Here is a 25,562-nt window from a genome sequence, read left to right as displayed (position 1 = left end):
GTCAAAGCTGCCTTGTAAAAGAAGAAAAAGCCTTCACTTATCTCCCCTTTTTGAGCTGTTGGTTACCTTAAGCAGGGTTCCCACGGGACATGGAATTTTTTGGAATACCATGGAATTTTGATAAAGTCTATTCCAGACAAGGAAAGTCAGGGAAGACTTTTATCATATTTAGGGCAAATATCAGGGAATTCTGTTGTAGCAGTTTAATAGCGGTAATACAAATATTTTTCTCTGCATAATTGGTGCGTATCTGCCTGGGTGTTAGCTTTACTGCTTGCTTGAGTGGCTGTGGTTAGCCCAACTTTGTTTATTTATCTTCTGCTCTAAAAAAGTAAGAGATTGTTGAACGCTACGCGACTGCTCTGAAATCTTTGGTCAATATATTGTACCATTCATTACAGGTCAGGAAATTCAGATTTTTTTTGTCAGTGAAAGTCAGGGAAAAGTCATGAAATTTTACATTTGACTTACAGTGGGAACCCTGCTTAAGGCCTCTTATCCTTACATGAATTACTCTGCCATTCAGAGACATATGTACCTGAACACACAATTTATTTTCAGGTGAACGAAATAGACCTACATAATCATGCGTCATGGAGACGATGGATATAAGACTAAGAGTGTCTGGCCTTGAACTGACCAATGCAAGGGTTGTTCTCTACAATCTTCACAGTTGTAAGAGAGGCCTGAGCGTCCTAACCATAACAGCTTTCTGTACTTTCTGTCAGTGGGTCTGTGTAGTTGGATGTAGAAAGAGCCCCCCCCCCCCCCCCCCCCCCCCCCCCCACCCCCACCCCCACCCCCACACACACACAAACATACAGTGGAGATGGAGGCTTTATTTTCTTTCCAGGTCCAGTGTGCTCCTGTGAGGAAGCAGGCCGGGGCCGTGTTTTTCTTGTCAGCCGCTACTGTTTTCTTTCGAGGGCTTATGTTCTCGCTGATGGAGCAGCCCTGATGTGGACAGGCGCAAAATGTCTGACTCTAAATTAACAGAAAACCCCCCCCCCCCCCACACACACACACACACATCCCCACCCTCCCCAATTCCATCATTGGCACAAAAGGTGTATGGGGGGAGTCATTTATTCAGAGCACTTATACGTGTGTGTGTGTGTGTGTGTGTGCGTGTGCGTGCGCGTGTGTGTGTGTGTGTGTGTGTGTGTGTGTGCGTGCGTGCGCGTGTGTGTGTGCGCGCGTGCGTGCGCGTGCACGAGAAACTGTAATATGGTTTTCATTATGGCGCATATTCAACATTATTTTATGACATGTCTGGTTCGGCCTGGCTTGGGTAGCCAGCTCTGTAGCGCAGATGTTGGTGCTTTATGGTTGAGTATGATGTATAAGTATGTGAATGCCGTTTCAGGGGATCAGTTACCTGCTATAGTACACTCTGTATCTTCCCTATGGGAACTATTGTGTAGAGATAATCTCTGTTTTATGTTATTCCTGGACATGCTGTATTTACTTAACTGGTTAATGATATTTGAGGTCGTAAGATAAGTTGTAGAAGGATACTGTATGTATGTGAGTTTGTCTCATGAGATAGATACAAGCCTGTTCCTTTTGAATGGAGCCAAAGTAGATTTTTGAGGGGTACATGTAGATTTTTCCATGTGGCTAGACAAAGGGGGGAAGTACCTTCATTGCCCCAGGATTCCTCCTAGGCATCCTTTGGTATGGTAGTGATGTATGGCTGGACATAGTGAATGATCTGGCGGACCAACACAGGTTTGATAAAGGCCAGATTTCATCACTGAATCAGAATGATTGTGTCAGTCGTGCCAAAGATGATGTCACTGTGGCTGCTGAGAGTACAGTAGTATATACCTATAAAAAAAGAAGTATGCTGAAGTTTTTCATTGTTGAGACGTGTGCTTCACTGCTGTGGCTTGTGGTCCATTCTTTTTGATGAATGTCTTGGCTTTCCTAGTAGAATTTTCAGATATTCTCAACAGAAAAAAAAAAAAAATAACGCAACTGAATACTTCTTTTGCTTTTGATGGTATTATTAATGTCCATGCTGAAAGAAGCTCAAAGCTCAGAACTGGTCGTCTTTAATAGTTTACAGGATGACTGTTTTGCAAGCAGTGAAGATTATAGTTATTGTTATGGCACTTATGGCAGTATTGAAGGGTGGATGTTCGACTGATGAGAACACACCTGAGCACACCATCACATGACGTAAGCGAAGCTTGGCGTAAAACTGGGTTGTGGTGGGAGACGTGAGTGCTCCTACTGTCAGCTCCTGAAGAGTGGGAGGCTGAAGCAGGAAGGGATTTTGTTTTTTAGGATCAACTTTTTATTAGCACCATTTATACCATTCAGACATGTAGGAGGGGATTTTTGAGGTGTGGTTGGGGAATGAAAGAAGAAATAAATTGAGAAATAGAGAACAAATGTAGACATGACATCCCTAATCCCCTTCTCTCTTACTAAAGAGAGGAAAGGGAGGGATAAGAGAGATGGTGCAGAGGAAAAAAAACATGAGCAGTAGAAGAGCCGGACGACAAAAACATATGATTGTGCAAACTTTGTTCCTGTGCTTTGTTACCATCAAATGGCAAATTTTACTCTATTTTTAGCAGCTCATTTTCCAGCAGCTGAGAATACATGAGTGAGGATGCATGTAGTGTATGTTGGAGTGATGTGTCCGTATAGATCTCACATGGCTAAAAAATAGTACTAAGTTAGTTCTTTTTAGTTCTGAAGAAATTAATTATGTCGGGCTACTTGCCAGCTGTTTTTTTTTTTTTTTTTAAATAAAACAGGACAGTGCCAAACTTTATAGTCACATTTGATATTTGTTTCTCTCAGTCACTTGTGACTGGTAATGCAAACGTCATAACAGTGATCTTTAATTTTCCTCTTCCTTTAATTTCTAGTGAATTTATTCTGACACGCTGCAGAGATCACTGTGAGGTGGAGAGGGAGCTGTGATGAATAGCTAGCAAGCTAATGAAATGACTCTGGCCTGGCACATAGCCCTGTGAAAACATACAGTGCTTGTCAGGGGTCACCAACTGTTATGTCATCAGTTCTCATCTGTGTGATCCCTGTGGCAAGCTTCAGATCGCAGAGGTCAAGACTGCCATGTGTTTAACTTTTCTTAAACATACGCACTCCACATAGTGAAGGATTTAGGAAAAGCTATCGTTTTGATCATTTGATCCATTCCAAATGCAGTGGATGGGATGCATGCATTGTGTTTGGAAATCCCTTGCGGTGACCCAAAACAGCGGCACTAACTGCATTTTGGCTTCGTCTGGACACATTTTGGCCATGTCAACAAAACCAAAAGACATTCTTCTCCAAAAAACCCTTGTGTAGCGTGGAGCAACTATGATAACTAATGGCATATCCCTGAGGGCCCTCTGAAAGGGCCTCTGTATCAGCTGGCCAGCGTGAGTGGGAGGCTTTTGGTCAGAAGAGCCATAAAGTCCCATTGTGGAAAGCAAACCAGGTTTGATAACTGAGTATCTGGGAACAATTACAAGTCAAGTTGGCAGAAAAAATAATGCTGGGAGAAAAAGTACGGCAGTATACCAAAAAGTCCACCATTAATCAGTGTGGTTTATTTTTCATTTTGAGAGGGTGTAATTTGTGCTTTCATCAGCATCTGCTCGCTCTGGGTGGATTTGTTATTATCTGAGGGCTTATGTTCAGAATCAGTAAACATTGTGCCATTAATATCAATTACAAAGAAAAATCCGGAGGAGTCTTCATGAAATTCAAATCCTAAAGTCACCTGGGTTCAAGTTTAGTGTTTGTGTCCCAGACGACCACAGTCAATGTGGCTTTCTCCTAAACAGGTGTCGTTGACATATTACGATGAAGGCTGCGCGGAAGGTCAGTCAGTGGGATTCAGTCATACAGTATAGTGTAGAGTAGCCTCAAGCCACACTTTGTCCAAATCTACAGCAATGGTCACAGCACAGACAAACACATTGAGGGATTCTCTGTGTCCAAGTTGTTTTCAGAAGTGGTGTTCATCCGTGGTCTCCTCATTCACACATGGCCATGCCATCCTTCACCAACACCCCCCTCCCCATCCACTTCCCTCTCTCCTGGCTTCTCCTGTTTAACTCTAAATTGGTGCCACATGCAGTCATCCGTTACAATGGGGGGCTTCTGTTTTGGGGGAGGGTTGGCCCAAAGCGACGTGATGGATCCCCTGCTCCGACTCACTCTTTAACCCGCATTCTTTTTTTTTACCCCTGGGAGTCCCGACGGGACTGAAATACCGCATCCGCTTTGCAAAAGATGCGTATGACCTCACAGCTGTCCATGACTCGTCCAATGGTGCTCTGTTTTTTTAATCAGACTCAAGTTAAAGCAGGGAAGAAAAAGTTCACTGACTTGAATGGCTTTCACACATGGACTATTTCCCATCCTATTTATGATATAATCAGTAAGGAGAGAATATTTTAGTTGTAGCTTGTCATGTTCATTATGTTGTACTCCTGCAAATTACTGATATGTCTCCCTTCCTATTTGGTTGGTGGTGTATCAGAATGTTAAGTGGGTAAATGGGTCTGATGTCTGCAGCATCAGTGTTCCGCCTGGACTGAAATGGGCTTTCAACTGCTGCGTTTTGGCCTTGTTCTCTGATCTCGATGCGAAGTTAGGTCATGGGAGAAACGTTTGCAGAGTGGGGTTAGTCGACGTCAGATTAATCTGCCCCCCCCCCTTTCCCTCCTAGAGACTGTTTGAAGTTCTGTCTGCAGAAAAACCTTGCCTCTGTGCTCGGAACCTCCTGGTTTTGCATCCATAAATCTAAATCACATAATTTATTTAATTGGATCCATTTATCATGGCTGCACCCCCTTTTTCTCGATGTGGTGCTGCGTCTGGAAACAGTCTTTATCATCCGGCATGGCTGGGGTGCTGCCATCCAGTAGCCCAGCAGCACTCCTAAATTGGGAGAAATTGCCATTGCTCTATTCGGAAGATATTTCACCCAGGTCGTTATGATCAGATAAGTGTTTTAATGACCCCTAGGCATGCAAATAAAGAATGAAGTCATGTGTTTTCATAGCCTGTGGGGTCAGTGCTGTGTGTGTGTGTGTGTGTGCGTATTCCACCCGAGGCCTGAACATGATCCATCGTTGGGTGAAATGATATCTAATATCTGCCCCAGTTTCTTCAAGGAAAGGTGAGGCTGGTAGGTTAATAGCCGTCTGGTTGGCTAAGTCCACACGGAGAGGTTCAACTGAGCTGCAAATGCAATTCAACTCTAATGACACCCTTATGTTCCTCTCAGCAGTGTTTGTATTCAAAATACATGCATGAGCATGAAGCTACTGGCTTCATAAAGGTGCACCCCACATTACATTACACATGGGCTTCATGATCTCAACAATCGGAAAAAAATGAGAATCCTTGCCTTGTTCAACTACAAATTTATATTCAGTAGTAGATATTATATTAGACTCTTACTAAGTGTATAGTTGTTGGGATTGTAATGTAATACGTGTAATAACTAATTGTAATATTCCACAGCATTCATTTCAGCTTGTGTGTCTAATATTTTGGGTTCAGTATGGATACGTAAAGAAAAGAGATCTGTTCTCTGATTATGAAGCCCTTAGGGGGTTTCACTGAAACAACCAGTGGTTTTGCTTTTTCCTAAGTTAGCTGTAATGTTATATACATCTCAAGCCAGACAACCTGAGCATGGTCACAAAGAAAGAAACCTTGACCCTAACTCTTTTTATTGAATTTTTTTGTGTACATCCTGGTTTTTTGGAGGTTTACTGGTAGTTTTAAAAAGATGTCAGCTTCTCTGGTCCAGTTAAGAGAGGGCACTTGATTTCATGCAAAGTTTTCTATGCACCAAATGAGTCATTAGATTCTTTTGCAGTTGCATTTCCTTTAACAGCAGGGAACTCCAACCTTCCCCAGACCTGCGGCATTCATTAGTGTTAGCCGCGAGACTGTCGGCTGTGCTGCGCACGCTTGAGCGAAATGGCTTCTGAACCTCGCCTGGCTTTTTTCTCCCCCTGTCCTGTGCTCTTTTGTCTGAGCAGTGGGCTATAGCTCCAGGGTGGCTCCTTTAAAAGCTTTACAAATCTGGAGCATGGAACACTCCAGCTGGGTCACTTTGTTGTTGCCATGCTACCCTTCCTCTTCCTCAAAAAAAAAAGAAAAGAAAAAAAGAAAAGAAGCCAAGACAAGCCATTTATCTAGTTAGGGCAAAAATTGAGGTTGTTCATGTAGACATAATTTAAATGTGCATCAAACAACTGAACAGTCAAGAAAGTCAAGTGTTAATAATCAAATAGATTTATGCATGTGTGAGTAGGTGATTGAAATGAACGTGGCCAGGCGAGGCGCATTGACATTACTGCTGTGTAATTACAGCGTGTGGTCACCGTATTGACTGATGAGGAGCCAGCGGAGTGATGGCTCAAAAGCTGAGAGAGAGAGAAAAAAAGCAAGCTGGTGTTGTAATTCATCCGGGGAGCATGGACGCCACGTGTCTGTGTTCGGGGCACCTTCGCTCCGTCCACCAGATGCTGGCGTGTGGGAGCCGCCGTCTTTTGTCTCTGTGTTCCAGCAATGGGAGTGGGGGTGCCTCTGTTGGAACGCTTCCACAAGCAGCTGTGTGGGGATGTTTTGTGTGTGTGTGTGTGTGTGTGTGTGTGGGCGATGGGATGTCCTGACCTCGTGAACGTGAGACAAAGCCGGAGCTGGTCAGCTGGGGGTGTTTTTTTGAGGGGTAGGGTTGGGGGCTGTCGGGGGTCATGGAGAGGGCTGGTGTCTGGAATGAACCCTCTCGGTCTCAGTGACACCATACGCACAACCTGATGGAACCGCAAGGGCAGTTGGGGATTGGGTCATTATCTTGCAGCGGACACCAGACAGCAGGACTTGTTCGAATGACCCTACATTGCATTGGTAGACGGTACGTCATCAGCCATATGAGATGTTGGGAGTCTATATAGATTTTTATAGGCAATATGTCCTTTCTGTGTTTAATGTTTTGTGGAGGTATGAAAGTGAAGAATCATCCCATTTATATGGAGTGTGTGTCTTCACTTGCTGATAGATATCGCGTGTCTTGTTACGGGGACAATTTGGCTTAGACAATTTATCCACTCTTACAGATGTGTACAGCATATATATAGAAACACACACACACACACACACACACATACATACAGAGAGAGAGACCCCCACACACAGATTCTTTGTTCTTGGCCACTGTAAGCGAAAGTCCTGGTCAGAGTCTGCTGCTTGTCGCTGCTCTTGGGGAATGTGTGGGTGGACGACTGGAGTCATGCCCAGCGGAGGTCTGTTGGAGCCATCAGCCTGGAGACTGGGGAGCTGAGTAAATCACCTGGCCTCCCTCTCCCACTCCCGCCAGCGCACCAGACACACACACACACACACACAGATACACTTAGTGCCTAGGTTCTAACTCCGGTTGCACTACATGGGTGCACCTCATGTGTGGAGTGTGTGCGCTGTAAGGGAACAGTCCAGGCATTAATCTACAGTTTTGGGCCTGGTCTGGGAATGAGGAAAACAGTTGACCCTAGTCCCAAGCCACCCTGTGGCACTCATGCACTCTCACATGTTATGTAAAAGTCTTCAAAAGTGAAACACTGAGTAATAGAACACATCAGAAAAGTTCTTAGGGTAAAAGGTTCTCCAAGCGTTTGGACAGCAGAGGACATCATGTATCATCGACGTTTATGTTTCAGAAAAGTTTGCATTTGTGCGTGCGTGCTTTATTCTAAGTCTGCTTGGAGCTTTGGCAGAACTTAAAAATATAGTCAAGGAACAAAGAATCAGTGTCAAGGAACAAGGAGCCTGTGTCAATGCATGGTACGAGATACATGAGAGTTGGAAGAAGACGCTACTTCCACAACCAAAAATTGTTCCGGTTATATTCAGCGTAAAGGTGAACCTTGATTTAGCGTGCCTTTGGGACAGCCTTCCACGTCATGGCTATGAAGTATTTCCATGAAGACACTTGTTTCTTTAGAGCAAACAACTAATTGCATGCCTTTGCAATTCTTCATTTTAATTATTCCTTTTTTATATATGATTAATTAGATTAAGATGAGAAATATATATTTTTCATAATATGAAATTAAGATGAATATAGTACTTTCCAGATTAAGTCAGAAATGAGGAAAACCAGATCATCAGTCATGCATACTTTGGGGAAATATTTAGAGCACCATAACACACTGATTCTCCTGTGCGGACACAGGATGTATCGCAGAAGTACCCCATGTGTACATGTCCCAATCCTCTCCATTAACATTGCTATGGGCTCTGTTCACTAGCTTACTTGAAGTCGGCAAACCAGTTTCCTGTTCTTCGACATGACTGTCAACAAGCACCTGAAGATGAATGCTTTAATTGTACCAAAACGTAAGAAATACAATGTATGTGAGTTTTTTTTTAGTGCGCGGCTCTAAGGAGCATTGCTGTGTGCCTCTGTCATTATAAAAGCGATTTTAGCTTCCACCTTTTTACTAAAAACACCAGCCTACGTGCAGTGGCTGCACAAAATAAGGAGGGAAGGATTTTCGGTGAGCTCACGTTGGGGTACAAGTGAAGCACTCCTCTTTATGGTGCTTGTTGGCAGCCATGTCAACGAACAGGAAACTAGTTTGCCGACTTCAAGTAAGCTAGTGCACAAAGCCCATTATATGCACACTCTTCCTCCAGCTAATCTGCTACAGTAGCCACTCTCCTCTCCACGGTCATCAGCGATCCAGCAAAGTGTTGTCCTGTCACTGTCAGCTCTAATGCAGCAGAGGGCAGTACCATCTGTGGAACAATAGTGTTGACAGACGTTGACCTTGATCAGAGGAAAGAATAACATGACCCCCTCCAATTGTAAGTCATGGACCCATGGCTAATAGGATTTGAGCTATCGCAGAGCGTTGTTCTGGCCTTTGCAAATTGTTCGCTTTTTTCCGAAGACGTGTACCACATACTCATTGCTCTGGCTTGGTTCCAGTGAGAATGTCTTTCTTTGTTCTCCCATCCTTCTTTGAGAGCTCCTTGTTGGACCATATTGGAACAATTACATTATTTTTCCCTTGGTGTGGTACCGTGTAAGTGTGGGGTACATCACAGGCTTGATTCATGCCTGGAGCATTGGGAAATGGGAGAGAGAGAGCGTGGGTGCTGTCATTTTTCCAGACACTGTCAACAAAGAATATCACTTTTCAGCATGCTCAAGAAATCCCAACTTATCCTGCTCTCCACACAGATGTGATGGATTGCTGGCAAATGAAGGGAAAAAAAGAAGAAAGACTTAACATTTGGAAAGACCTTTATGCTACTTTATGACTGTTAAGTTTTGAAAATTGAACTTTCACACCATGCAATTCACCGACTGAAGTATGCATTGTGACATTTTCATTAGGCAGTATAAAATAGCTCAAAATGTTTATAGAATGAAACTCTCCATTGCCTCCGCCCACTACTGCCTCGGCCTTCTACCGCCTTGGTCCTCTACCGCCTTGGTCCTTATGCCCTTGGGAGGCAGGTCTCCTCAGTGGTTTGGGTGCAGGTCTTAGAGGTGCCACATGTGGAAATTCTCTTACTCAAACAAACAGACATCTAGCAGCCCACAAGCAGCTCTTGCCATGGGACCCATTTGTCCAGGCCTTTAACCTCCCAGACATGCTCTGGAGGCTTCCCCCCTTGCCTATGTGCTATTCCCCCAAAGCAATCTGTCTTTCACTGCTACTGATACTAAGGCCTCACAGCCTACTACCCTGACTAGCCAACAGTTCAGCCCAATCTGCTGGCACACACTTGTAAAGAAGCCCCACTATTTACGGTAGCAGGTTTGTATTAATTGCTACTGAGTCTGTGTATTAAAGTATTGTATTAAAGTCTGCTGAGTCTGTGCCCTTGCATATGTTCTTCTCTGTATGGGGTCGGTGATTACTTGTACATGTGCATTGATATTATGAGCCTGTCTTGAAGGAAGGCACTTAGCGAAATCAGCGCTCACTCAATCACAGCTCTGCCCTGGACACTGGAACCAGGTCATTCCCAGCGACTGACCCAAGCTTGCGCTCTTAGCACCTCCTCAACGCCTAACATGATGGACCCCAGTGGCACGCCACGGGCCACTTGGAAGCCTTCGGGGGATATAATGTGCCCTGCGAGCCATGCTTTTGTGTGAGCTGCGTGTAGTAGTGATGGACGAATGGCTCCAAAAGCAGTGTGCAGGCGGGTGGGGGGACGTGGCCCTGATCTGGGCTGAATCTGCCACACCTGGGCCACGACTGGGCCAGACCCACGCCACAGGCAGCTGCTGCTCTGGGTGTGCGGAGGGACTAGAAGGAGGAGAGGGGTGTGGGGCGGGGGGGTACTCACTCAGTACTGGAGACCCAGAGCCTCACTGTAAACTACAATGAAACTGGGTCATTCCCTGGGGCGAGTTCAATATATAATTATGAGGCAAACGCCATAATCTGCCCGCTGCTCCCACCGGCACCCCAACCCCTCACGCGGAGCGCAGCCTGGCCAGGCTGGAAATGATGAGGGGCTGCTTCTCAGGAGTCCAGCTGCGGCAGATCACCAGCCAAATTGAAAAAGCCCTCTCGTGTTGCCCACCTTTGCCCAATTATTTACATCATTATCCTGCCATTTTCACATGCTGCCGAACAATTTTCCCACAGCGCTGACCCCAGCCAAGGATCTGAATGCCCGCAAGAGTGCTTCTGAGGCCCACTGGATCATGCATCATAATTATCACCTTTTTTTATAGAATTGCTTTAAAGTGCAGTCAGGCGGGGTCTTGGTCTTCAACCAGCTGCAGTAGCGTCTTTGGTGCCAGTAGCTGCACACTCCTTTTTTTGTGTGAGAGTGACCCCTCTCTTTTTTCAATATCACACCATTTAGATTCCAATTTCGGAGAAAGGGGGGAAAAGAGATCATTGACTCTCAGTCTGGTCATTTTGTTCGTTAGCTGCCCACTCCCTTGCCCATCATATTAACCCTGTGCTTTTAATGAGCTGTACAGTGGGAAATTGGCCCGCGGAGTGTCCTGTTGATGAATGAAATAGTGTCTGCACAGCTGCACGGCATGGTGGCCCTGCTAATTGAACATGGGGAGGCAGGGGAGAGGAGAGGAGGCGTTGGGTAGGGAGGGGAGGGCTTTGACCATACTCCCCCACCTGGAATGCCTGAGACACAGTGGGCCATCTGGTTTTTGTATCCCCCTTGACCCTGGCTTTGGTGGAGTGGGGAAGTAGCCACTGCGCTGGGATTAAGCCCGCGTCGGCACTTCCTCCTCATTCATCCGTCCAATGTCACATTCCTGATGGAAGCGTAACAGTGGGCACTAATCAAAATAGTCCCCCCTTTGCATGCTGGGACAGAGAAAGGCCTGAATGTGAAACAGCCTGCAGATGCACTTTCACAGTGAATGACTTCAGTGTGCGCTGAAGACAAGGAACATTCTCTCTATTCTCCATTGGCACTGAATGACAGACATTTCCATCTTTTTCATAGAGCTGTCACTGTAATACACAAATGAAAAACTGATTATACAAAAAACCTGTACCTTATATCAGTCTTTACCACCCTTGCCTGGGAACAGTTTATGTAACCTACAATTGAACACTTTTTCAAAGATCTTCAACTTCTTTCATTTGTATTGAATCAGATGTGTTTAGTTAGTTTGTATGCATAACAGCAACTCCTTTGATTTAATTTTCCTGGAGTTGTGCATATACATAGTACATAGAAGTCGTGGTCAGGATATGATCATGTTGCATAATAAAGCTTGTCAATTATGCAAGAATTAGAAGTTGCATAATTGTGCTTTGAGAGAAAGTTATGGAGTATGTAGCCAGAAAACCTCATGACATTACAGATATTTAAATGGTCTATGTATGTAGGACAATCCAGAAATCAGGTTACATTAATCTCCCGTTCCTGTATATTTGAATATTGAATTGCAATAGACTGCAGATTACAAACCTTTTATCTCATCAGTCTTAGACAATTTCCAAAAATGCCAGACAAAGAGATATTTGGGACACGTTTTCCTCAACTATGGATTTCAGTTTCTGGAAGGGCTATCTATAAATAGATCATTTGAGTGTATGTCCTGTAAGGGTGATGATTACCTGACAGCTAAAATAAATAATCCACATTGCTCATTTCAGTATCAGATGATGATCTTGAATGATGAATGACTGGTTCAGTACTGAGAGTGATATATGGAAAACAACAGTGGCGCAGCCAATTTGCCTGACTGTCACGCTGGGCTCAGACAGCGATCAGACGGCGATAAGGGCCTCGATGTGAAGAGGGCACCAGTCGGCCCTTCCTCTCTGGAGGACCTTGACTGGAAAATGGGCTGGATGCCCTGTGGGAAAGCCTACTTCCACATCTGCAGGACGAGACTCGGCGTCCACACAGTAGCTCCATTCAGATAAAGCACCATGACTCACCTCGTGCCAACAACCCTCTCTCTCTCCGGTGGACCCTCCGCTTGGAACTTTAAAGCACAATGCAGTTCTTTTACTTAAAAAGTAACTGATGCTACATAGACTTAGGATATGGATAAGTAACACATTGCCAATGCACAATATTGCACTATGTAACATTGTTGATTGGGTTGGATCATGAACCTTTCAGTCGATTTTTGACTAACTGGGTACCGTTGTTGTACTAAAAGGCATTGAATATTGATGCCAAGGGGCATGGGGGCATATTATTTTTTTTCCACAGTGTTGCTTTAAAGATCTAATTTTAAGCCCATATCTGATTTTGTAGCTGCTTACTTTACATTAGCATTCTGTGGAGCACAGAGACTGTTGCACTTTCAGATTTGTTTTATAGTTAGGTGCATTTCTCCTGGCTGTTTGAGGAAATGTCAATGATTACAGTCTGAATGAGTCAAAAACCCTTTGGCAAACCTTGCACTTGGTATTGTTCTATCATTTAAATGTTGTTGCCATTTGGTCGTCGTATTTGTAGTGGGAGTCACGGAATGCTCTCCTTGTCCATGTCTGTCATGCTCTTGCTGTGCTCCTGCCAGTGAGAGTATCTTGGAGTTATCTGACTGGAGGTCAACTGAGCCTGGTATCTGTGGCACCTGCTTCCTCTCTCACACCCCATCAACCTCATGATACTCACTCTGATTGGTCACAGTCGTGCAAGAGTACTGAGTGCAAATGCAGGTGTAACAGTCCCTGGCCAAGCTCCCTGGCACGCTGCGGTCCCTCTTTGCCTGCTGTCTCTCTTTGCCTCTCTTTGCCTCCCAGATAACCACCTCCCCAAAGTAGGGCATTCTCTTGAGGGTTCAAGCAGATGAGTAATCTGTGTAATGAATCAAAGCAAAGGTATGCAGGGATCAGTTACATTTCCACTGTTGCGTGTTGGATGCTTAGGTCGACAGTGTGTTGGGGCATCCCCTTCCTGAAGTCCATTAGTCCTTAATCAGCATGTGTTGGGGTGAAGAGTGATCTTCAGGCTGTGACCTGAGAGGAAATCTGGGGATGAGGGCTATCCCCATGGGGAGCTTTGGCTTCCTTCACGGGTCCTCGAAGCTCTGTGGGCGAACATGTGTGTGTTAATGTAGAAACCAGCTAACTCCACACGGATGACCAGGAGGAGGTAAGGGTGCCTCATGACAAGGCAAAATCAAAAAAGGGAAGAGGCTTCAGAGGAACAGAAATGTGTAGAAGCAGTTAAGAGTTCACGGGCGCAGCCTGTACTGCCCTGAATTCGGCTTTGTGGAAAAGTCTGACTCACACAAACCATACACACAGATTACTGTAAGAGTTTCACTCTGTGTCTTGGACTTTGCTTATTTGCCAGAGTCTCTGGTTTGTTTCCATGATGGAGGCTGTCTGAAGAATGTTCTGATCAGAGGCCTTAATCAGTTTCCTCCAAGATTTCTAAATTTAGTACTTTTACTGCATACGGGTAAAAAACATGCTGCCTGTGTGTATAATAGAAAGTCTTTAAGTATTACTGTAGAGGCCACAGATTACAAGAAGCCTCTTTCTAATACTGTTTGTGATACAAAACACAAGATACAACAGACTACTAGACTAAATATCATTACCTGAGCAGATTTATTTTTGGCTCTTAACAGCTAAGTGTTGTGTGTAGTTTTCTCTTAGTTTAACTACCAAACAGGAAATTAATGGGTTTTAACCTGCAATGTTGGGAACACATCCACGTACAGTCTGCCCACACCAAGGAGAGAATGAACTGCACAGGAGGTGCTGAAATGGATTACCGCAAGCCACTTACACCATTATCTTATTTTCAGTTATTTCACGTCTGCAGAGAGTGCTGTGGCAGTGTTACAGCAACCTGTAAATTGTTTCCAGACAGACTAATTATGGCCAGAATATACTTCCAGTTGAGCGGAACGATAGTTTATACTCAATGGATTTTAGATAGAAAGCGTACCATTTTGGGCATGATTTGTTCCCAGTCGTGTGGGTAAAAAACTAGAGATAAATGATTGAAAAGCTGCCACCAAACTCATAACTTAGACAAATGGCTTACTTTGATGCTTTGTAATAATATATCAGTTTTGTCTGACTCATGGATTGTCATGTCTTTTTGAATGATCTAACTCTGTTAAACCAAAACAAGATGGAGCTGTTACATTTTTTGTGCTTCATAATCACCACAAAGCAGGCTTCTCCAGACACTCAGATTTACTTGACAGATGCAATTGGAAGATGTGTACAGATGGAATAATCCCTCAAGTCCTGTTATCAGCTGGCAACCTGCTGTGTTTGGACTGTAAATGTTTAATCCATTTTTATTCTTTAAATCAAGTATGCTTTTGGGTTTTAGAGTTTGCAGTGATTTAGAGTAGACAGCCCTATCATGTTTTATCTCAAGTATCTGAATGTAAGTGGAACATGGAAGTGTACCATACCATGTCATAGGTTCCAGTTCTAAGGTTTCTTCCTATGTAACAGTACCTAGATAGATAGATAGATAGATAGATACTTTATTGATCCCCAAGGGGAAATTCAAGAAACCTGCAAGGTACCTGCAAGGAATAGTCATATTTATTCTAATTTACTCTCAGGCAAAGGGTCATAAATCAGTATTTGAGAACATGCATACCCTATATAATAATTTGGCCTTATGAAGACATCACTAAATGTATGGTCGCGTGAATGACTGATTGCCAGAATGTGGTGTGTGATTAAAAACTTAATGATGTGACAGAGGCCATAAAACCCTTATAAGCCTGTTAACGTCTCTCGGACGACGGTTGAAGGATTGCCCAGTGTGGCGGGGTGGTGGCTCTGTGCATGGGCTATAAATAAGGGGAGAGAGCTGGAGGGACCGACACCATTGTAAGACGGGTATATGACGGACGCTGTGTGATGAAAACGTCTTCAGACAAAGGAAGCACAATCCATTTGACATGGCTGCCCTCCGACCATGCAGCGCCTGAATAAAAGACAGTCACCCCGTATCATGTCAGCCAAGACCTTAAATTGGTCAAAATTGAATTGCTGCCACCCTTTTTACCCATTGTACTCAGGCAATCATGGAGCAGAATTGTCGCAAATCTGCAGCGGTCCCCTGAGGTTCCGAAAAACTCCCTTCTGTCTGTCCGTCACTGCCACACATGCCAGTCTCGTCATTTGTACCTTTCATTTCTTAATCACCCGCAATCAATTTAGCCTTCCTAGGCCTACAGATAACCACATTTTAGAGACTCATTCATTTTAATGAGGCCAAGGAACAGGCCTTACTCATTGCAGCTGTCACGGTTGATTTCTCGAGTCTCGATTGCAACCCCCCCCCCCCCACAAAAAAAAAGCAGGTTGATCTGGTGATCTGGTGTCAATCTGACCCAGAGACGACCCCAAAGCGACAAGGATAGTTATTACCAACGTGTTTGTCACATTAAAATAATAACCAGTACCTTCTGATTTGGATTCATAGGGTTACCTCCAATTTAATGTGCAATAACCCCTAACCTACAAAGCTTGTGGTGTCTTCTGTTCCTGTGGCAACCTAATATTAAATCTTACGATCGCTTGAGAGAGCGAGAGAGAGAGAGATACACCCAATGGAAGTCTTTTTTATGAGTCTTGGATGGACACCTCCGAACAAAGACGCAAATCCGGTGCGGTGTGCTTGCCGCTGCGGAGAGAAAGGAACCCCTGGCAGCTCTACAAGCTGGGCTCCTTCAGATAACAAACTCCCCCTGTGGCTCCGCGATAGCGCTTTATTAGAATTCAGCCGCTCTCCTTGGAAAGAAAAGAAGAAAAAGTGCTGACGTGTGGCTCCCTATGAACTGATGGACGCGATCGCCAGGCCTGATAATGACCGCATGAGAAAAATAGAAACAAACCTGAAGATAAAATAAAATATAAATCATGTGTAATTGCTGATAATTAATGGGTGAGGGAATAAAGGGACCATTGAACAACAAATTGCTTGGCTCAGACGATTTGTAGAGTAATAAAGAGAAAATGCACAAGTAGCAGTATTCAATGTACAGTAATTAAGGATGATGATGGTGTGATTGAACTTGAGAATCTTGGGGAATCACCAGTAGCTGCTGAGTAAAAACAAACTGTCAACTGTATCAGATGGAGAAGTTTACTCAAGCCCTTGCCTGTGGGATGCCTGTTGTGTTGTTTCCCACATCAGTGGCACCGTCTCTGAGCTGGGGTGAGTCAGACAGCGGGATGACATAGTCATGCCCTGAGGAGAGCGTTCAGACAGAGGCGCAGTATGTCTGGCGCCCCGGGGTGCGCTCAGCCCTGCTTCTTGCACAAAATGAAAGAGGCCTATATATACATACAGACTTTTACTGGCGTTTAGTGTGAAGAGTAGGTGTGTGTTGTGTAATCGGGGGGGGGGGGACCCCCACAGAGTTCTCTTCTCAACCCACTCCACATGGAAAGAAATAGTTTAATACCGCTTGGGTTATTTTATATCAGATAAAAAAAATAACAATAACCTTGCAGAGTCAGTATGGCTAGTTGCATTAGTAAACTCACAAACAGAACATGGCTGAATAACTGCCAAGGAAATGAAGACAGTCTCTCCCGCATTCTTGAACGGATTTATAGTACAACTTTAAGAGCTAGAGGTGAGCTTGTTTGATGGGGGGGGCAAGGCCATCCATCACTGGGCGTGATCACAGATGAGCGCTTCAGGAAACATGGGAGAGTGCAGGAGGCCCAGGTCTAGTCATTATCAGCCCTAAGAGGGACATCAATTGCATAACACTTTGATGTGGCTTGTTTGTCATGCTTCCCCTTCCCCATATAGGCAGGGGTCTCGGCAGTTTATTTGTCTCAACAAATTGCCATCTGCTGGGCCAGATTGTAGCGATGGCTGCTATCTAGACACATACCTGACCTGAATCTCGAACCGAAAACGCTGTCAAGGAGTGAGAAGATTTTGCATGGTTTATTATGAGGGAGGTTGCAGAGAATTGTTGCATTGATCTTCCTGTTTCTGCTCTTTTATTTACATAGTTCAGCCATCGGCACAACAGCTTATGTTCAGTTTCTGAAACATCTTAATGCATATGACTCCATCTAACATGATAGTTCCACTCCCTCTATGTTCCTAACATCGTGGCAGGACCTGAAGTTAAAATAATTATTACTTGGTCATGATTCCAGACCTCCTCCTATTGGGACAGTGTTGGTTCCTGTGAAAGAAATTACCGAGGAGTACCGGCTGCTGCTGCGTGCGCTAGCTGAGAAACATGACATGCCTCTTTCAAATGAAGTGCCTCAGTTGCTCTGTGGAAACTCCGCCGTGGAACATGGTGTGCCTTCTCCTCTTACTGCCCGGGCTTCTGGGACTGTGAATTTTTTTTCCACAGTCGACTCTACGGTGTGGAGAGAGGAAATGGTGGATTGTGTTGAGTGAGGCCATCGTAGCTCACTTAACTGACTATATCAGTGTGTGTTCAGACGCTGGGGATATGTTCCCTCTAGCATGCAGGATAACCGAAAGTCAACATCCTTCAGAGTTATTGACTGAATCAGTGCTCACTCTGTTGCTTTGCCTCCAAAAAGCAGAAATCAAAGCTGAGGTTTATGAATGACTGAGCTTGATGTTTTATCATTTGAATGGGTTTTTTTTGTTTTGTTTGTGGTGGAGCAGATTGGATGGTTTATGCCTTGCTTTGCCTTGTGGTCACAAATTATAATTCATAAACAGCGGAAGCATCAAAAATCTGGCAGCACACACACACCACCACCACTAAGCAAAAAAGCTGAGAGACAAAAGGAAGAAACAATTCCGGGAAATCAGAGATGAATGATTTAAAACCGCAAATTGGAACTTACAGACAGCATTGTGCGCTAAAACATCTCTAAACTATATGTGCTTGGTAAGCAAAAAATAAAGAGTGTCCAGTAGTTCTGAGTTTGTCCGAAAATTCACCCCATTTCTTTCCCCTCCACTGAGTACAAAAAGATGAAGGTCATTGTGGATAAATCTGTGGCAAGAGAGAAAGAGAGAGAGAGAAAGAATAAAGCTCCACTACTCTCTAAGCTTTGCTGAAAAGCTGTATCCTAAAGCTGCTGATTTTCATTAAGGGCTGAACCTCTGCCCTCTGTTTTATTCACTCCCTCAATTAAAGAGCCACTGTGGAGAGCAGGCCTGCCAGCATCATGCCCTTGTCATGCTAGGGGTGAGACGACCCTCAAGGTGATGAGCCGGGTAATTTCCCCCAGCTCCACCAACGGGATGTGCGCACCCCGCCACGGGAACAGCAGGGATTGGATTACGGAGCTGTCACTCAACCCCAGCACCAGCAGATTCCAGCCCGCCGGGAAACTTCCAGACAGATGGCTTGCCATGGTGTCTTCAGAAAGCAATGCCATTCACCACCAGAACCCCCCCCCTCTCCGCCCCCGCCCCCCCACATAAACTGTTTGTTAGATACAGTAAGCTCCTTAGATTTCTTAACTACATCTCACTAAATACGCCAGAATTTGTCACTGTGGAATCAGGGTCTTCGTTTAAGCCCCTGCAGCTTTAATTTGTACAACACAGATGCACTCGCCGCATTCGAATTACAATTGACCAGCCACAAAGCAATCTACCATCTTCATCTCTCTCTTTTTCTATCTCTCTCTCTCCCTCTCTCTCTTTTTCTCTCTTTCTCTGTGGCACTCCTCCAGCACCAAACAAGCACCCATTTGGCACGAGAGCACAGGATGCGGGGGCCGCGTCTGCAGTTTATTTTGGGGTAAAGGGGGTTGGATGACCCCGTGGGTCTAAAGCTGAGAGGAGACTTAGCCCAAGCAGGTGCCTCCCGTGACATCTGCCTCAGTTCTCAGGGGAAGCAGCACCCAGTCTGCACGGCCAGAGCTGCCAGCCGACCCACGAGCGCGCTGATGAGCCTCATCTGCATATAAAAAGGTACATTTTCATTAAGGTCGGGTCAACGCTGCCGACGCACGTGACTTTAATATCCTGTATTGATTTTTTTTTTTTGGGTGGGGTGGGATGACGAATGTTGTGTGCAATTGGAGGTGAAGGGGTAATTTGTGTCTCTGCTGCAACTGAATTGAGGAAATTGAATAGAAAAAAAAGAATTGTCTTAAATCTGAACTGCTGCATTTGTTGCTGTGTACAGTGACCCCAATTCCGACTTTTGCGTTTATAAAAAAAATAATGGTTTGAATTCACCGTAAAATAATATTTGACTTAATTCTATGTTTTAATAATGTACAGTCAAATCTACAATACAATTAAATCTAAACTCACCTCAAAATCTCAGCTGTTAGTTTTGGTAAAAGTCCTTCAAGTCAAATACCTTGTTCCAGTTTAGGTTTACATGCAGTACAAAAGAATTCTGATGTTCAACTTTTTTTCCGCAGTGCACCCAGTGCTCTGTGGCTTTGTGAAGACTTTGGTTTGGCCCTGCGCACGCAATGTGGCAGTGACAGTAGTGATAGTGCGGATGAATGGCCGTGGCATTATGGCGTGCGAGGATGCCGAGATGAGCACACAGCTTAATATATGCCATGTGGAGGATCTGGTGACATGTGGAGCGGCAGGATAATGTCCAGACCTAGGTCAAATATTGTAGATGTTTAATCTCTTTAAACTGGTAAGACTTTTTTTTCTGAATATGAAATACAACAAAAGCTTGTGATGGCACATTTAAGCAGTGGACCTCGAAATCCTGAAAAGAATGGGCAGATAGCGCCAGAACGTTGTTTAGTGATGTTTAGACGCAGATCAAGGCACGGATCCGTGTAGCCTTGTGTTTCTGTGAGGGGCCCAATCAGTCGCAGCCAAAGCCGAAGAGTAGCTGCTGCCGGGACCAGGCTCATAAGGATTCCGAGCATGAAGCCCCAGCTATATTGAATCCGGGGCTAAGCGTGGCCTGTAAATAAAAATCTATGGCAAATAAACAGACTTGTAGCCTTATCCATTTAATCTGGCCAGGGGCCGCGGCGCTGCAGAAGATGGAGCTTGGGGCTTGTGCCGAGCCACTTCTGCATGCAGTGTAAACAGTGGGAATTGAACGGCGGCTTTCTTTTTTTTAATTGGAAAACGAGCACCAGAAAGGTCACCGCTAGCCAGCGCCTCTCCCAGACGGACTTCTGGGGCTCGTGTGTAAAATGTAGTGAAGCGGGGAGCACTGGGAGCATGTAGACATGTTAATGGATCCTGTTCGCCTGATTTGTGGGGCCTCGTAGGCATTTGTGGGCTCTCTCTTTTTTTGTCGGGTTCAGTGGTGTATCGGCCTGCTCGGATGATAGCAGTCTTTTGAAGTCACAAACTGTAGTCTATCTCAGTTGTGCTGGGGTGAAGTGGGGGGCGAAAAAAAAACGACAAGATGGAAATGTCAAGTGAGATATTGCTCTTTGTTGAAGTGAGGCTCTCATGTTCTGTTGGTGTTTGGACACTGGAGAACGTTCATTCCATTTTCTACCTCACCCACTGACACACATGAATTTGAGGAAGGTCCATTCCACGCGAGTCCAGGTTTATTTTCGGCTGCAGGGCTGAATTCGGGCAGGGGCAGTTGCTGAGCTGGCGTGAGCCTGTCTGGAGTTGGGATTAGGGTGGGGTGGGGGGTGGGTGGTCGAGTGAGGAGATGAAGGTTTTTAGACAGCTCAACAGCTTCTGGGTCTTTACGTGCAGAGAGATGGAACGTCCATGATCCCCATGCCTTCTGTAAGTGGGGGCCAGCGTTGCAAGGCGAGCATGTCATCCCTATCCTCCGTCGCTTTATCGTGCCGAGCGCCATTAAACCTCAATGAAGCCTTGATTGATGGGATGGGATGGGATGATGGCTATACGATTGCTGAGGCCAAGCCGAGTCAATGGCAAAATGAATGGAAAGATATAATTATGTGGTTTTTAGATGATTCCTTTAACATTTGTATATGGGTTTGGTTGAAATTAGGAAGAAACCTCTAACATTTGTTAAACAATGGTGAAGATAGATGTGTGTCGAGTCCAAGCCAACCTCTATAATGTATTGAACCTCACAATTTATCCTCCAAATGTTGATTGCAAGGTTAACTGACATGTGGACAGCAACAGAAACCTCCCCATTGACATTCTGTCCTCTGTCATCTGTTCTGTTCTGTCATCTCTTGGTGACATGAGCAGTTTCTGGGTCATTTTTATCCCACTCACATACTGTCACTGTGCTTTTGATAAAATACTATGGAGAACTTTTTGTTAGCCATACCTTTGTCTGATTTTGAACAAGTTTGCTTTAGATATTCATTAATTTTCCCTTTTAAAATGTGTTTTCCTCTTTTTGGTTTTATTTAATGTTTAGTAAGTAGCAAAACTGGCCCTGTCACTGTTGATGGAGGTGCATGGTTAACCTTTAGTGAAATCATTTCATTCATGTGACCAGCGACTTAACGAACATTGACTGCTGCCCAATCACACAGCTAAGTGGGCAAATATTTAACCAGCTTAGGAGAACAGCCACTCAAAGAGTGAGAAGAGTTGAAGAGGCATTGAAGGGGGGTGCGTGCAAAAAAAAAAGTAAAGATTAAACGAGAAAACGAGCTGTCAAGGAAAAGTGTGCTATGAAAAAGGAGGAGGAGGAAGAAGAGGTGGGGGAAGGGGAAGGGGGTCACACTCCCCTCTCCACAGCGTCCCTCCGGCAACCAGATATGTTGGAGATTTAGTTTTCCTTTTAATTCTTAATGAGCTTAACGTTGAACGCCAGCTATGAGACGCACGGGTGAAATTCAGAGAGGAAACCCATGGACAGCCCCTTATCCTATGGGCTTCCTAAGATAACATGTGGAACAATGGGCCTCAGAGGCTGCTGTGGAGAGGGGGGAGGCACTCAGAGGTATTCCATTGCAGAATTACCCTGAATTACCTTGGCAAGCCTGCAGGTTACACTCCACAGTTGAAGGATGGGGGGGGGGGGGGGGGGGGGGGCTGGGAATATCCAAAGTAGTCTGGGGGGAGGATGGTATTATGATGTTATATTTTCCTTTATTTTGTAGTCTGTATGAATATATTTAAGACGTATGAAATCTTACTTACACACATCATCTCACACGCAAATACACTCATACACACGTCCATACACCCACACACACAGATTTGCGTATGTGTAAATATACATTCATTTGTCCTGGTTTTCAAAAACCTTATATAGAAGCCCTGGAGCTTCCTTTTTACATCTTTAACCAGCACTCTGCACACTCAGCTGTTCCTCCATAGGTTATCCATAAGTAAGTAATACATGTAAGTATTCCTCTCATCTCCATAGTTGAACTCAAGTCCATTCTTCAGACTCATTAAAAACATGTCTCAGGCTGGGAGATGAACTAGCACTGAGAACTACGACTGGAATGTGAGACAGTCTCAGTGCTTTGTCAAGACATTTGTGAAAGAGCTGTTTGTAACCTAAGTCTTTGTGCCACAGCGGTGTGCCACTGTCTCCTACTAAGAGATGAATATTTAACCATCATCTGATAGGAGGTGCAGGATGTTGGTGAAGTCATCATAACTCTTTACTTCAACTCTCCTTTTGTTGTCCCTGGCCGCTGTAAGTACATTTAGAGGCACAAACTTGAATCTCAAACAGGAGAAATAGCGTCCTTCGTCGTTCCTCTAAATTGGATGATGCATTACTCTGGAGTTTCCATGGAAATCAGGGAAAGAAGCATTTAATAATAGGTTGCACTGAAGCAGAGAGGCAGAGATAGAGAGAGAGAGAGAGAGAGAGTGAAAGAAAAAGAGAGAGGGAGGAGGGTTAGCTGTTGGAGATTGAGATTGACTGGACATAGCTTATAGCACAATAATGAACATCCATTAAGTTGCTGAAGCATGGAAAGGTTAATGCACAGAGACACTTGTTCCTTTCAGCTGCACCTCATTATTATGTTAAATGGGAGAACTCTGGCACAATCTATTATATATGTGTGTCTCAAAGTCGACTCAAAGGACGTGAAGATATATAGGCAACTTTATATCACTCAAGTCTCCGTTCCGTGATGTAAAACATTGCATTCCAATTTTTTTGCTTGCAAAACCTGGATATTTGGCATTGTCAAAAGGATATTTAATGAAGGTGTGTGTTTTTGACCCCTAAAGACATTTTTTTCTCCTCTCAGGAGCATTACAGTGTCGCCTGATTGACTGATAGTCTGTTTTAGCCGCAGGAATTGATCCCTCACCTCCTGGACTTTAAAGTCAAGCTCTCCACTGGCGGCCTTGGCCCAGTCTCTGTAAGCTGATCCTAATGGAATGGCCAAAAACCGCTGGGGTCAGGAGAATAAACACTGTTAAAAGACAAAAAAATGTGATGGCTGTCTGTCTGCAGAGGGTCCCATGTGGAAGAAAAAAGTTTTCCATAAACAAAAGCGGGTGGTGTCTCCAAGCGGTGGTGTCTCCACTGCTATGTCATCAGGGGTCAACTATGTGGATCACAGACAACGAGAGTTATTGACAGAACAGGTCAAGGTGGAGACACCCGAATTTCAGGCTCAGTAAGCTGAGGAGCTATTTTCGCTCCTGGTCTCTTCAGTAAACAATGCCGAGCAGAGCAGCCAAGCACCTGGCTTTTGGCTGCTCTGTGAGATCTCAGTTCATAAGTAAGCAATATAGTTGAGAGAAAATGATTTTCGAATTTGCTTTTCCAAAGTCAAGGACTTGGATAGAGCGAGTAAGAAAACCAGCCAGCGTTTGTGTATCTGACCCATGACAGCAGTCTAATGACACTGAATACCAATGACTGCCTGAACGCGTGCTACTGTGATCTGGCACGGGCCAAAGTTATGTGAGCCAGCGAACAGGAGCTTCAACGTAGCAGAATCGAGCACTTCTGGCAGCCAATTACTGGGAAGAGAAGTGTATAAACCACCTTGTCCCGCAGCCCTCCCTCAGCATCCAAGAAGAATAGGAATCATCCTCCGACGATAGCGCAGTTCAATTAATCTCCCTACCCTCCCATTCTCTTATCGACCGGTGACTTTGGACAGGAAAGTATGCAAGCGAGCATGCTCCCTTCCCTTGCCAGTTTGTTGTAGGCTACCAGAGTTTGCCTGAGACTCCCCCCCCTTCTCTCTTTAGAAGTGTGGCACTCTGCCACAGAATCAAGTGCCAGCTTAATGCCACAGAGCGCCAGCTTCTTTTCATTCCACCGAACAATCATTAGCATTGTGTAGCCTAGCGTGCGGCTAAGACAAACAGCACTGGAAAGACTGCATTCCATTGTTCAGAATTCTGACATCATCCTCTGTTCAAAACACCTAGATATCACATAAACATTTTAGACACTGTTAGCTGTAAACATTAGAGGATCCAGCACTGAGGAAGTAAACATGGCAAGGCAGAGCATTGTAAATCATGGCTACTGTCTCGGTTACGTTGCCTGCCGTAGCTCCCCTCACTCATGGGGTCTTTGTACTTTATGGCAGCCAGGTAACTGCAATTAAAAATGAAAGAGGGCCAGTTAATGTGCCGAGATGGTAGGTGTCTGTCAGCACGAGTGGAGCCCCCCCCCCCCCCCCCCCCCAGTCCTCAGATGTTATCCTGCACACACTCTGGCGTAATTGGATCGCATGACATATTTGGCTTGGGGCAGCACTTGTCCTAAATGACTGTGCAAGCTGCGGAACTGTGTTTGGTCTCGGGTTTAATGACCAGGCGATGACGCATAGAGGGCAGACCAGCTTCATTGCTCGCATCCCAGCATGTTGCTGGCAGCCCGGTGTGGCCTTGTGGTGTCTGGTGCCGTTAACCCGGAGAGGAAGAGCCTCTCACTTGCAACCTTTAAGGCCCGAGTGGTAGGGGTAGCGGTGGTCACAGACCAAATAAGATTTAGCCAAGACATGGATTCTTGCCTTCGCCATAACAACAGGAAAGTCTTCACCTCTCACCACCCCCTCACCTCTTGTTTTTGGCAGACATGGACTAATTTTAAAATTGGCCAGCTCTCCTTTATCTGGATGTGAATAGATGAGCATTTGCCAATGGACTAGCATGTGCTGCAGCCAAAAACGACCATCCCTTTCCACTTTGGTATTTTTATGAATGAACTCAACTATTTGTTTTTCTTATATTTATTTTTTGAGAAGGTTAAAACACCAGTTTGA

General features: G+C 44.8%; 1 protein-coding gene across 1 annotated transcript in view; it reads left to right on the top strand.

The window, feature by feature from the left end:
* Nucleotides 1-19,312: 19,312 nt before the first annotated feature.
* The window catches only part of tnc (tenascin C), a 69,972-nt gene continuing 63,722 nt past the window's right edge, over nt 19,313-25,562 (top strand). The window contains exon 1 of the mRNA XM_042101569.1: nt 19,313-19,386. The gene's annotated coding sequence lies outside the window, so the exon portion shown is untranslated. The remainder of the gene's footprint in view (nt 19,387-25,562) is intronic.

The sequence above is a fragment of the Alosa sapidissima genome, chromosome 8, assembly GCF_018492685.1.
Source record: "Alosa sapidissima isolate fAloSap1 chromosome 8, fAloSap1.pri, whole genome shotgun sequence".
Taxonomy (NCBI): Eukaryota; Metazoa; Chordata; class Actinopteri; order Clupeiformes; family Clupeidae; genus Alosa; species Alosa sapidissima.
Note: the sequence above shows the minus strand (reverse complement) of the source record. Positions and strands in the feature narration are given on the sequence as shown.